The sequence below is a fragment of the Mustelus asterias genome, chromosome 6 (assembly GCF_964213995.1).
Source record: "Mustelus asterias chromosome 6, sMusAst1.hap1.1, whole genome shotgun sequence".
Lineage (NCBI taxonomy): Eukaryota > Metazoa > Chordata > Chondrichthyes > Carcharhiniformes > Triakidae > Mustelus > Mustelus asterias.
The window spans coordinates 68,310,889-68,324,691 of NC_135806.1; positions in this window are offsets into that span (position 1 = coordinate 68,310,889).

Genomic DNA, 13,803 nt, shown 5'->3' on the forward strand with positions numbered 1-13,803 from the left:
AAAATTGAACATATATTAAGAAGATATTAAGCTATTTCCTAAACCAACTACTCTTGAATCATTTTCTCTTTTTTATACAAATTAACAAATAGCATAATCTACAAGTAAATTCAGACCAAATCTGTAAATACTAGTGAAATTCAGACTGAATCCATAGGCTGGAATTCTCCTACCTCGCCCAAGGCTGGGATTCTCCAGTCCCACTGCATTGAATGGAGATTTGGCTGAGCACCAAATTGTCCATTTTTGCCGGCAGCAGCAGCAGGATTTGAGAGATCGGAGAATAATCTCCAGCCAATTTCAAACTTAATCCATATTCTCCACTGAAATTCAGGCTGAATCCATATTCTCCAGTGAAATTCAGACAGAATCCATATTCTCCAGTGAAATTCAGACAGAACCCATGTTCTCCAGTGAAATTCAGACAGAATCCATATTCTCCAGTGAAATTCAGGCTGAATCCATATTCTCCAGTGAAATTCAGACAGAATCCATATTCTCCAGTGAAATTCAGGCTGAATCCATATTCTCCAGTGAAATTCAGACAGAATCCATATTCTCCAGTGAAATTCAGGCTGAATCCATATTCTCCAGTGAAATTCAGACAGAATCCATATTCTCCAGTGAAATTCAGGCTGAATCCATATTCTCCAGTGAAATTCAGACAGAATCCATATTCTCCAGTGAAATTCAGACTGAATCTATATTCTCCAGCCAATTTCAGACTGAATCCATAATCTCCAACCAAATTCAGACTGAAATCCAGTTCATTCCAGTTCAATTTCACATGGTTAGGCAAGGCTTTTGGCCACAGATTGTTGACCCTGGATAACATGAGCTTCTCATGGGGACATTATTGTTCCTCAGTTATTATGACAAGATTTTATATTTGTATTTTGCATCACGTGCTAGTTGGTTTTAGAAGATTGAATTTGTTGAGTTTTCTTGCTAATATTTTTTCATTACTCTTAGTTGTTGCCTTCAGTTGGCTCCATCACTCTCTCACCCCCGAGCAGTCTCCTGCACACAACTCCTCTGACTGACATACCTTGCTGTCACACACATTCCTTTCTCTCCAGTTTCCTCTTCAAATATCCATCTCAACAGAATGCAACATCACTCACCTGCAATCTCCCATTGTCTCACTCACACTCCTCACAGTCACCCTTCTCAAATGTTTACGCTCTATCCTCAGCAATGAATTAACTCTTTGCACTACCAGCTTTCTCATTGTAGGAGATGGGAGCCACAATTCCATGGAAAGGCAGTAAAGTGGGGGTGGAGCTGGAGACCTGGAGGAAGAAGCTCTGGAGATCACCAGGGTGGCAGCTGTACAGCCGTAGCCAATAGAGAGACAAAGATGTCCCAGAGACCAGATGACAGCATCAAATGTCACACTGCCACTTAACACTTAACTGTCACTTATATTGAATTGGTGTCGCCAATAAATTAAATATGTAATTAATTTGTTTCTGACCTTCTTTCTAATTTGTGAACAAGGACCTAGGTTCCTGCATTGATTCAGCTGATTAGTGCCTGTGCATTTACTAGTGGGCTGCTTTCATTCCCAAATAAGGCCATCTTGCTCTGGTGCACTTCCTGCAACAGAACTTTCAGATCTTCTGGCTGTAAATAAACTGTTTCACACACGTTACTTTGCGCCATTCTGAACTATTACTTGATTTTTTTCCCACCAGCTCATCCTCCTCTTTAGTAACAAGCTGCATCTCTTTAAGAGTTTGTGCTGTGTCATATTTTCTGACAGCACTGCCCCCGTCACCTCCATAGCCCCCAACCAGTGCAAACAAATGTGCCACAGCCAAGCTCTTTGGGCACAATTTCCAAAATGACAGGAACCTATTCCAATAAGAGTCAGGGAAACAGCATTGAAAATTGAACCTGACTAGCAATTCTTGTGCTAAGGGGTAACATGAATCCAAACATGCCATAATTATAAAATCAGAGATTGTATATGAATAAATATTCTTATCATCTTTGTTTAATACATATAGCACCCACCCAACTGAAAATGCAACACTGTGTCATGCTGAACATTCAATATTCCAGCAACCTGCCTTGTTACAAATGCTATCGGCCTTAGTCACAAAAGGCTAGCATGCAAATTCAGCAGGTAATAGGGAAGACAAATGGAATAGTGGCCTTTATTTCAAAGGGAATGGAGAATAAAAGTAAGGAAGTCTTGCTAAAACTATACAAGGCACTAGTTAGACCACACCTGGAATACTGTTAATAGTTTTGGTTCCCTTATCGAAGGAAATAAATACTGATATTAGAGAAGATTCACTAGGTTGATCCCGGGTATGGAGGGATTTTCTTATGAGGAGAGGTTGGATCTGTACTCATTGGAGTTTAGAAGAATGAGAGGCAACCGTATTGAGACAGATAGGATTCACAGGGGGATTCACTACCCCTGGCAGTGTACGAGCACTGCCCCCTGGCACTTTCCCCTGCCACTGCCCCCATTGGCTTTCCCAATGGAAGCCCTCCAGCATCGTCCCAACACTACTCCCTGATAGTGCCGGGGGCAATGCCTGAGGCAGTTTATAAGCACTGACCCCTGGCACTTACCCCTGGCACTGTCCCCATCAACTTCTCCAATGGAAGCCCCCCGGCATCGTCCCGACACTACTCCCTAGTAGTGCCGGGGGCAGTGCCTGCGGCAGTTTTCGGACACTGCTAAGGTACTGCTCTGGCATGTTCCTCTCTCTTCTGGGGATTTTACTTACCTGTGTGCCCTGGGGTACGGAAGAAGGGGGATATGGTCCTCTTCACCAGGTTCTCATTTATCCTGACCTATTGTAACCTCCATTGACATGATGTGGGGAGAGACGACACAGGGAACGTAGATGGAAAATCCCGGCCAATATTTAGAAAATGGTAGAGACAGCGGGTGTTCAAAGAGTTTAGTTTGTCTTGTGTCTGCCATAGGTGGTCTTGCTGCCATACAACCACAAGCTCAGAATGTACTTTGGCACTCACTGTTAATCTCTCTTACTGTTTTTTATTAAGTAGCAAACATTATTGTATTTCCATTCAACACTGGATATCCAGTTGAATGTGTATCATTGTTATACAAACATAGATTAACTTCCATTCTTAAATCTGCACTTGGTAAACTGGGAAAACCAAAGATGTTAATATTGATTGATTTCCTTTTTAAACTCTGAGGAAGCTATTTGAGCATCCGCATGCTTTAATTCAAATGCTGTTGCACAATTAGGTAAATATAATTGTTTTGATATTGATGTTGGGACTGCAGGTATAAAATAGCCAGAAACCCATCCATGTATCTTCCCTTTGTTTTCACCCCTCAGATGAGTGTTTCACCAGAGCCGCCAAAAGGCAGATGACCCTCCCTTGACATTTGAGACATTGAGGAATGTTTGTGTGACACACCATCTCTCAGCACCAAGCACCAGCACAAATACTGCCATGCTGGTGGCCATGACCATATTAGATGAGTTGTTAGGGCACAGCAGTGAGGGCACGTCCTGCTCACTGGTGTAGATGGTGGAGGCAGAGATTGCCCAGCATGCCAGCGGTCGGAGGACTGCTGGTGACCAGGGCTATGCCGAGTCCAAAGAACATGACAAGCCTCTCTGGTGCCATCAATCAGGCGGCAAATGTCGGATGTCCAGTGGCATGCACAGGAGATCTGGTGGAGATCCATGAGGGCCATGGGGAGAGTTACAGAACAAAGGGATCTAGGGGTACATGTTCATAGCTCCTTGAAAGTGGAGTCACAGGTGGACAGAGTGGTGAAGAAGGCATTCGGCATGCTTGGTTTCATTGGTCAGAACATTGAATACAGGAGTTGGAATGTCTTGTTGAAGTTGTACAAGACATTGGTAAGGCCACACTTGGAATACTGTGTGCAATTCTGGTCAACCTATTCTAGAAAGGATATTATTAAACTAGGAAGAGTGCAGAAAAGATTTACTAGGATGCTACTGGGGCTTGATGGATTGAGTTATAAGGAGAGGCTGGATAGACTGGGACTTTTTTCTCTGGAGCGTAGGAGGCTGAAGGGTGATCTTATAGAGGTCTATAAAATAATGAGGGGCACAGATCAGCTAGATAGTCAATATCTTTTCCCAAAGGTAGGGGAGTCTAAAACTAGAGGGCATAGGTTTAAGGTGAGAGGAGAGAGATACAAAAGTGTCCAGAGGGGCAATTTTTTCACATAGAGGGTGGTGAGTTTCTGGAACAAGCTGCCAGAGGTAATAGTAGAGGCGGGTACAATTTTGTCTTTTAAAAAGCATTTAGATAGTTACATGGGTAAGATGGGTACAGAGGGATATGGGCCAAATGTGGGCAATTCAGATTAGTTTAGGGGTTTTCAAACAAAAGGGGCAGCAAGGGCAAGTTGGGCTGAAGGGCCTGTTTCCATGCTGTAAACCTCTATGACTCTATGACTCTATGGCCTGCGCGCCATGGTCTCTGTCATGGAGGAGTCTTTGTGGAGCATGAGCGCTGCGGTGACCCTGAGCTCCGAGCGCACAGCCTCATCCATTTAGAATGGTGACTCTCATGGACAGGCATCTCCAGGAGCGCAGTGATACATTACTGGAATTGCGCTCGACCTGCATGTCCTCACATAGGTACTGACCTCAGGGGGCCAACGTCTGTGTGGGAGAAGGAGGTGACCATGAGTCTCACTGATGGTTGCCCATCCTTCACTAGTGAGCAGGGAGGTGAGGGGTCACCTCACAAGGGTGGATGAGGTGACTGCCATCTCTGTGGATTCTTCTCACGGAAATCTGGATGAGGACAGCAGTCACTCCGTCTCTCTGTCAATCACGTCGCCATCCCAGGAGCCGGCAATGTTGCTGAGTGAACCCATCCAGGCAGTGCCTGCTCAGGCTTGGTCAGTCAGAGGAAAGCCACCAAGTTCATCTGCAACAACAGGGCAACAAAATCATCAACCTGCCTCAAATGTCATTGTCTGTGAGGGGGCGTCATCTAGACATAGAACCCACAAACAAAAGCTCAAGACAAAAGCTTTTTAAGGCAAGGATAGATAAATTTTTGAACAGTAAAGGAGTTAAGGGTTTTGGTGAGCGGATGGGTAGGTGGAGCTGAGTCCACAAAAAGATCAGCCATGATCTTACTGAATGGCGGAGCAGGCTCGAGGGGCCAAATGGCCTACTCCTACTCCTAGTTCTTATGTTATCAAGACACACTAGTCGGCGGCACTGTGGGCGGCACGGTAGCACAGTGGTTAGCACTGCTGCTTCACAGCTCCAGGGTCCCGGGTTCGATTCCCGGCTCGGGTCACTGTCTGTGTGGAGTTTGCACATTCTTCTCGTGTCTGCGTGGGTTTCCTCCGGGTGCTCCGGTTTCCTCCCACAGTCCAAAGATGTGCGGGTTAGGTTGATTGGCCAAGTTAAAAATTGTCCCTGAGATGCGTAGTTAGAGGGATTAGCGGGTAAATATGTGGGGGTAGGGCCTGGGTGGGATTGTGGTCGGTGCAGACTCGATGGGCTGAATGGCCTCCTTCTGCACTGTAGGGTTTCTATGATTCTATGAAACAGGGGTCTGCACTGGGTGCTTTTGTTTTCTTTTCATTTCAAAGAACTCTGTTCATGCTCCAGATGGATTTGCTTTGATTTGTTTCTTGTGAATTTTCTCACCATAAATCACTGAGTGCACTCAAGCCCGGAATGTCCTTAGTGCTGCATTCCTGTTCATCAGTGCCTGTTTAGAGAGATGCAGGGTATCAAACTTCAACTGGAAGGGAATGGGTTGATGGAATGGCTGAGGTGTTATGTGTTTGGGAGTGAGGTAGTGCTCACTGAGCATTCGGGATGGCAAGGCATGCCAGCTTAGCTGAAGAACCACTAAATCAGGGCGTCCCTGGTGTCCTTGCTGCCTGAAGGTCCCGGATTGCACCTTTGTCGTCCTCTGGCTGCCCGACATCAGCACCTGGGTCTTCGTCGGTTTCCACGTCTGAGGCAAGAACACAGCACCAGCATCCTCCTGATCAAGAGGTTCCCCTGGAGAACACAGAAGACAACAACAATGAGAGACACTCACTCAGGCAAGTACTGCAGGGTGCCCGCAGGTCGGTCGAGATATCTGAACCTTTTCTTCAGCAGCCCAATGGTCCTCTCCACCACCACCATTGTGGATACATGACAGTGGTTGTGTCTCTCCCCCCAGCATCTGTCCTCAGGCATGTGAAAGGCGTCATCAGCCACCTTTCTAGTGGGTAACCCCTGTGGCCAATCAACCACCAAAATAAACGAGCTGGAACTGTGAAGAGCCAGCGAGTGTCAAAGAAAGAATGCATCGTGTGAGCTGCCTAGGTACATTGCACACACCTGCTGAATCTGTCAGAAAGAGCAGGAGTGAGAAACCTGAGAGCCGAGGTCCAGGGACATTAATTAGGGAAGCAGGTAGGTGATTGATTAGTGAGCTTTGAGGTATCATTCATTTTTCTAAACTAGGACTGAGAAAGTATAAGTAGTGTATTAAATATATAGCTTAACTAGTTGATATAACTCCAAATAATAATTAAATAAAGACTACATTCAATAAATAAAATAAGACCTGTGCAAGATATATAACAGGGCAGGTTGTGTGTCTGGACTGCAGTGTGGAGCTTGTGGACAGTGAGACTGCCTTGAGCTAAAAGACTTCAGACGATGTCTCAATCTCAAAATCTCTCCAACTCAAGAGTTATTGAGCTGGAATGCAAGTTGGGGAGACACTGACACATAAGGGAGAGGTGAGGTTCTGGACAGTTTTACCTAGAGCATTTTGACAAACTAGGGGAACACACAGATTCTGGAAAAGGGGGGTGTGACTGATAAGGAGCTAGGTAATGGAGTTTTAGGAGAAGGATGTCTACAGATGCTGGTCCTGCCCAAAAGGTACAACACACTTGCTCCCTGTGAGGACAAGGAGAAAGATTGCAGGGAGGATAGTGACAATGGGGGGGGGGGTCAAGGCACTGTAGCTCAGAAGGCTGATAAGGGTGGAGAAGAGCAGAATAGAAATGTGGTAATGATGCAGGAGACTATAACTAGGGGATAGATTGTGTCCTTTACAGCCAAGAACAAGAGTCCTGATGGATGTGTTGCCTACTGGCTGCAGGGTAAGGCATATCTCATGACAACTGGAGAGAAACTTAGAAAGAGAGGGAGTAAATTCAGTTGTAACAGATCATGTTGGAATAAATGACATGGGTAGGAACAGGGGGAAGAGTACTGGGAATTGAGGCTCCAGATTAGAAAGCAAGACATCCAGGATAATAATTTCTGGATCATTGCCTGAGCCACATACAAATTGGCATAGGAGCTCACAAATCAGGAGAGTTAATGCCCAGACAGAGGGCTGGTGTGGGAAAGAGGGGCTCCTTTCCATGGGAACTGACAACAGTTCTGGGTCAGCAAGGAGATGTACCAATGGGAGGGATTTCAGTTGAACTAGGATTGGACCTGTGTCTTAGTCGGAAAGATAAATAGGGAGATGGGAATGGCTTTAACCAAGTAAGATGGAAGAGGAATCTATAAGAAAGGTAAACAGCTTAAATGTAAACAAAACAGAGTGGCAGAATGTAGGGAAAAATAAAGTAAAGAAGAATATTGATGGCAAGGTCTAAAAATATAGTTAAACATAAAGTGAGAGGATATCCTATTGGAAATAAGCTTTTAAAAGTGTGTATAGCAATGCACTCTGTGTATGTAATAAAACAGGGGAGCTGGCAGCAATAATAGTAGGAATTATAGACACAAGGCCACAGGAAAATCAGGACTGGGAATTTAAAATCACAAGGTATAAAATATTTAGCAAAGTTAAAGGGAGATGGGTGGAGTAGTTGTACTTATTCATAATATCATGATGCAGTAGAGAAAAAGGGACACAACTATCAGTAAGATAAAAATAGATTCCACATGGATAGAAATTAAAAATAATAAAAGGTCAATCACACTAATAGGCAGGCCAACATTTTCAATTCTGGGTCAGGAATCTGGCTTCTGGCTCAGTTCGGGGTCCCAGCACTGCGCAATGTGTTCCAGACACACCAACTGGGATTTTTGTAGAGCCAAGCTAATTAATAGCAGGAAGCAGGCTCACTGCCTAATCAAGAACAGTGGGCAGATTCCTGAGGCTGGAGAGCCACGAGGAGATCCTTTCACATTGATATATCAGCAACTCCACCAGTGGAGGTGGCCGCTGAAGATTCTGAATGGAGAAAGAGAGAGAGCATACCTCAACATAGAGGTGCCCTCTGCAGAATAACATCTCTAAGGACAACTAAAAGCCAGAGCTGTGACCCAGCAGCCTATAGGTTAGGAAAGGATTCCTCGCATGATCCATTGTCCACCCTCAACACCCTACTTCTTATCATGAACCATGTTGGTCTGCATATGGCCCAGGCCAATGTGGGCCAGTCAGCATTGCTGACTCAGTATCTCACATGGGAAGGGGACATTAATAGTTCCCAAGATCAAAATCAATTGGCTTGAATTGGCTGCCCAGCAGGAAGTGATCTAACCCTGAACTGCCCACATTGAAAATGACCCAGATCAGGATGGAGGCAGGGAATAAGTACAAAGGCCAGTATTGTGAAATTATGCCAATGTCAGCTTTTGTTCTCAGCCACAACTCATTTGACAAGCCAGTGTAGATTACAGACAGCCTAATATTAGAGGAGGAAAAAATATGCAGGCAAATTAGGGAATTAAGTTTTTACAAAATGAATAATAACAATGGGTGGTTTCAACTACCCACATATTAATTGGGAAGAAGAGGCAAGTAAAGCCGATAAAGGAATGGAGCTCCTACTGTGTACAGGACTCGTTTCTAACCCAAGATGTAAAAAGCCCAATAAAGGGAAGGTTCGTTGTTGGATTTAGTAATAGGGAGTGAACCAGAACAGATAAAAGAAGTAAAGATAGAGGAACATCGAGGCAATAGTAGCCATAACATAGTACACTCAATGTGAAGTTAGAGAAGGACATAATTATGATTAAAAACCTGGAGAAATGCTGATAGGGAGGGTTTGAGAGAATTGAATTTGGGAAAATAAAATGGACAACAATATTGGCAAAAGATGTGAAACAACAGAGGAACATTTAGAATAAGAGTGCAGAGTAAATATATTCCAGTCATAGGAAATGACAAACTAACAACAGTGGGATTCCATGGACAACTAAAGACAGACGTGAAGAATTGACGGTTAGGAAATGAGGCAGGCATTAAGTTATAGACAGTAGGAGAGTGTAGGGTAAAAGTAAAGTTTATTTATTAGTCACATGTAAGGCTTACATTAACACTGCAAAGAAGTTACTGTGAAATTCCCCTAATCGCCACAGACCAGCACCTGTTTGGGTCAATGCACCTAACCAGCACGCCTTTCAGAATGTGGGAGAAAACCGGAGCACCCAGAAGAAACCCACGCAGACACGGGGAGAATGTGCAAATTCCACACAGACAGTGACCCAAGCCGGGAATCGAACACGGGTCCCTGGCGCTGTGAAGCAGCAGTGCTAACCACTGTGCTATCATGGTAAGAGAGAATGTAAGAGATTAGGAGAAAGTTCTAAAAAATAAGAAAGCAAAGAGGAACAATGAAATTAAATTATCAATGAACATAATATGCAATAGTAAAATATATTGCAGGTACATCAATAAAAAAAATATGAAGGTTGTAATGGGAATAGAACCATTAAACGATGGATAGGGTGACACCCCACATGCAACAATAGAGATGGGCAGAAATAGTAAGTAAATATTTTGCTTTGGTATTTACCAGATAGCTGGAACAGGTAGACATGACATTGAATGATGAGATGAGATATGCATGTAAAACAAACAAGAAAAATGGTTGCGTTGAACAAACTAAACGCATTTAAGAGGACAATGTCCCTGGTCCAAATGGACTGCATCCCACCTATTTAAATAGAAGTTATGAAAGAGATATACCTAAGGACAGATGGATTGTTCTTATATTTAAGAAAGCAGAACATGTCCAGGGAATTATAAACATCAGATAAATAACAAAATCCTACAGAAGGAGAGAAAGGAAGGACATCTAGAAATGTAATAATGAATAGTCAGCATGGATTTCAAAGGGAAAATCTTGCTTGGCTAACGTTTTTGAGGCGGTAACAAAGGGTTGATAAAGGTAATGCAGCAGATGTAATTTATCTGGATTTTCAAAAGGCATTTGAGAAAGTGCCCCATAATAAACAAATGAATTTAGATTATAGAAAGTGGAGTCGGGGACAAGTGGCAGAATGAACTTCCAGGTTCAAAAGTGGAGGGTGGGAGTAGAGGACAGCTATTCAGAGTGGCATAAGGTGGGAAGGATCAGAGCTGGGACCACTGCTGTTCACAATTTTGATTAATGATTTGGACTTTGAAATAAACTTGAGAGTGACATCAAATTAGGGGGTGGGGGGAAGGACTGCAACAAGTTACAGCAGGATATTAATAAACTTGCAGGATGGGCAAATAATAAACAAATGAAGTTCAGCACTGATAAAGGAGTTAGTACATCATGATAGAAAGAATAGGAAGGCCATTTATTACCAGCAAGATACAAGTCTAGGCGAGGTAGAGGAAAAAGGAGATCTCTGAGTTGAAATACACCAGTCACTAAAGGTTGTGTCAGTGGTTAGCAAGGACAAATAAAACAAATCAGGCTTTATTTCCAGAGGGTTAGAATTGAGAAGTAGGGAAGTTGTGCTAAATTTGTATCAAACCTTGGTTAAACTACACTAAGGTACCACCTACAATTCTGATTGGCATATTATAAAAAGGATATAGAGGCATTGGAGAGGGTGCAGTGAAGGTTTACAAGAGTAATATCAGAAATCAGGAAAATATTGACAGATCCAGTCTCTTTTTTCTTTAAAAAGGAAGACTCAGGGTGGTGTCTTTAAAATTATGAAAGGCTTCACAGAAAGATTGTTTCATCTTGTGGGGAAGAGCCCTGTGTTTTAATATTGTAATCAATCTTTTTAATGCGTCCAGTGTGTCATCTGAATACTAAGATCTAACCCAGCATGGAATAAGTCAGCACATAGTCACATACTGAGTCCTTAGGTGTCCACGTTATGCATGGAAATAGGTAGAATGGAAAAGAAATTATGTTAAACTTGTAGAGTACCTTGGTTAGACCCCACATGGAGTAATTAATCAGTTTTGATCTCAATACTATAAACAAGATATAGAGACACTTTAAAGAGGAGAAAACAAAACATGAATTACTAAACAATAACAGAATTGAGATGTTTTACTATCAGAAACAATCTAACAGGCTAGTGCTCTCTGTTCTAGAAAAGGGAAGACAGAAGCTGACTCCAGCAGTTTAAAATTATGAGTGGTTATGATGGGGTAAATGTAGCTGTGATGGTATTTAACCCAGTCAGCAGGAATCCTGCTTCCACTCCTTCGGAGAAGGCTTTTTGAACTGGGTGCCTCAAGTGGCCTGTGGCAGGCCTTCCCCTGGATCAAGACCCCGAGTGAAAATCTCTGCACCGTGGGAGATACAATCAGGGGCCAGCAGCTGTCATTGCAGGCAATGCCATCAGTGGAGCTGTGCCCACTGTTAGCAATGTGCCCAACCAGAGGCCCAAGATCACCATGGCACCGGGTCACAGGTGGGTTAGGGTGAGAGAGGGTGTGGTGTGGCTGCAGGAGAGGCGTGTTTGGCAGGAAGGTAGAAGGGTGGCTCTTAGTGGGGCCACTCCACCAATTTCTGATGCCGGGTCCCTCAATTAGGCGCTGAGTGCTTTGGATGAGGAGCAGCTCCCCCCACTCTCTTCCCACCAGGAAGCCCGCAAACCAGCCCAACAGGGTTTGCTTTTCGGCCTTTACATGTGGGGACTTCCCTGTCCAACACTATTTGAATATCAGCGGTGATGTGATGAGGCTCTTCAGTGGAATTAATTGCCCACTTAGGGTCGTCAAGAAGTAGCAAGGCAGGAAGGCCATCCATGAACCTTCCCAACGCAGAGACATGAAGGCAGCGTGATCCACACCCGGCACTCTCCCACCAGATTCAATGCCCTCTTGCCTCTAAACTCATCTTGGGGGGTGGAGCTAGGGGGACATTAAATTCCACCTGCCATTTCCACTCCTAAATGAAACCAGGTGAGGGGGTCATCAAAACACGATAATTGCTAGTGACCCTAATAGTGAATTCAGGATAAGCTTCTTTACCTAGACAATATTTGAATGTGGAACATGCTACAACACGATGCAGTTGAAGTGAGTAGCATTCACAGGGGAAGCTGGATAAGCACAATGGGAGGAGAAAGAATAGAGGACATATAAATGGAGTTTGATCAGCAGAAACAAACTGAACTCAGAACATTAAACTTGAGTGAAAGGTGCTGAATGAGGTTCCACAAGAATCAACGTGAGGACTGCTATTGTTTCTGATTTACATAGTCCACCTGAATACCAAAGCTAACTACAACTAATTTAATTTTACCAATGATATAAAATGAGGGAGACTAAATACAGATTTTAGCTGAAATAATTGAAAATCTGCTTGGCAGGTTTACGGTGATACGAGTTTAACACTGGAAGTGCAGTGCACCAGAACAGTGGGCAGCATAAATAAGGAAAGAATGAAGTAGAATTGACAAAGTAAGATTTAGGGTGGCACTTTCCGCCTGGATCACCTCGCTTCTCTGAAAGCCAATGGACTTTAGGTCAGGTCGTTGTATCTTCCGCAGCGCCTCCCATCATGATGATGCTGGAAAATCCCAATCTTAAGAAAGAGTAATAAAGTGCTGGAATTTTACCCCCCACCCTCCCCAAGGAAAGGGTGGCAGGCATTAAATTGGGTGAAATACCAGCAGTGCCAATTCTGTCTCTTATTCACCCTTTGCAACCCTTGCTGCAATTTCACCAGTGAAGGGGGAGGCATCAGGAAGCCAGTTTGCTGGTCAGCCAATTGAGGCCTTTATATAGGCAACAAATAGAGTGGTCTTCCATTGCTGCTGGGAGTTTACCTGCAATGGGAGGGACCCAAGTATAGTCATCACGCTGCCAGGTAAAACCTGGTGAAAGTTGATGCCGAGCTTGAGGGAAGTGCCTCCCTGCTGGGCATCCCATGCTCACTGGAGCCCATACCCAAGGTCTGAAACTCACCCAATGTTCCCCTTCATTTCTCTTTCCAGCCATGTCCCGTACCCTCCTTTTCCACCTCATCAGGGCTTGCCAACCTGGCCCTAGGAAGAGACCAGACTCACCTTACATTCCAGCTCCAGTGCTGACTGCCTTCTCTTAGCCTCACTACAGTCCTGGCAATGGCCGCCAATGGCACTACTGGGACATGAGGGCTTCTGCCTCTTTGGCCAGCAGCTCTGTGAGGTTGGGCTTCCTCTTGATAAGGACATCGCATTTCAAGTCAACTAGGGCCTTGGCTGTTTACTGGCTGTGGGGGGGGGGGCTGGCCTAGCGGAGGTGGACATGCCCATGACTCTTACATCAGCGGGCAGAACCACCACTCTAGCGCAAAATTCAGCCGTGTATCTCTTTAAACGATGTCGACTGGAATTACTTCAGAGCTGATTCATTGTAGGTTTGCCTGCCAGTCAAGCTGGTTTGCTTTACATCTGAATAACAGGAGAAATGTTAACCAATTTCTACCGTTGTCTTTATTATTTTCTTTCAATTAGTACATATTCAACTTAGAGTGCCCAAGAAAAGCAGGACCATTTTCAGAAACTATTTTGAGCAAATTAACTACTTTGTCTTCTTCTTCTGCTTGAAGCTAATGCTGGGTGCCCATTGTGATTTGTAATGTTTAAACTT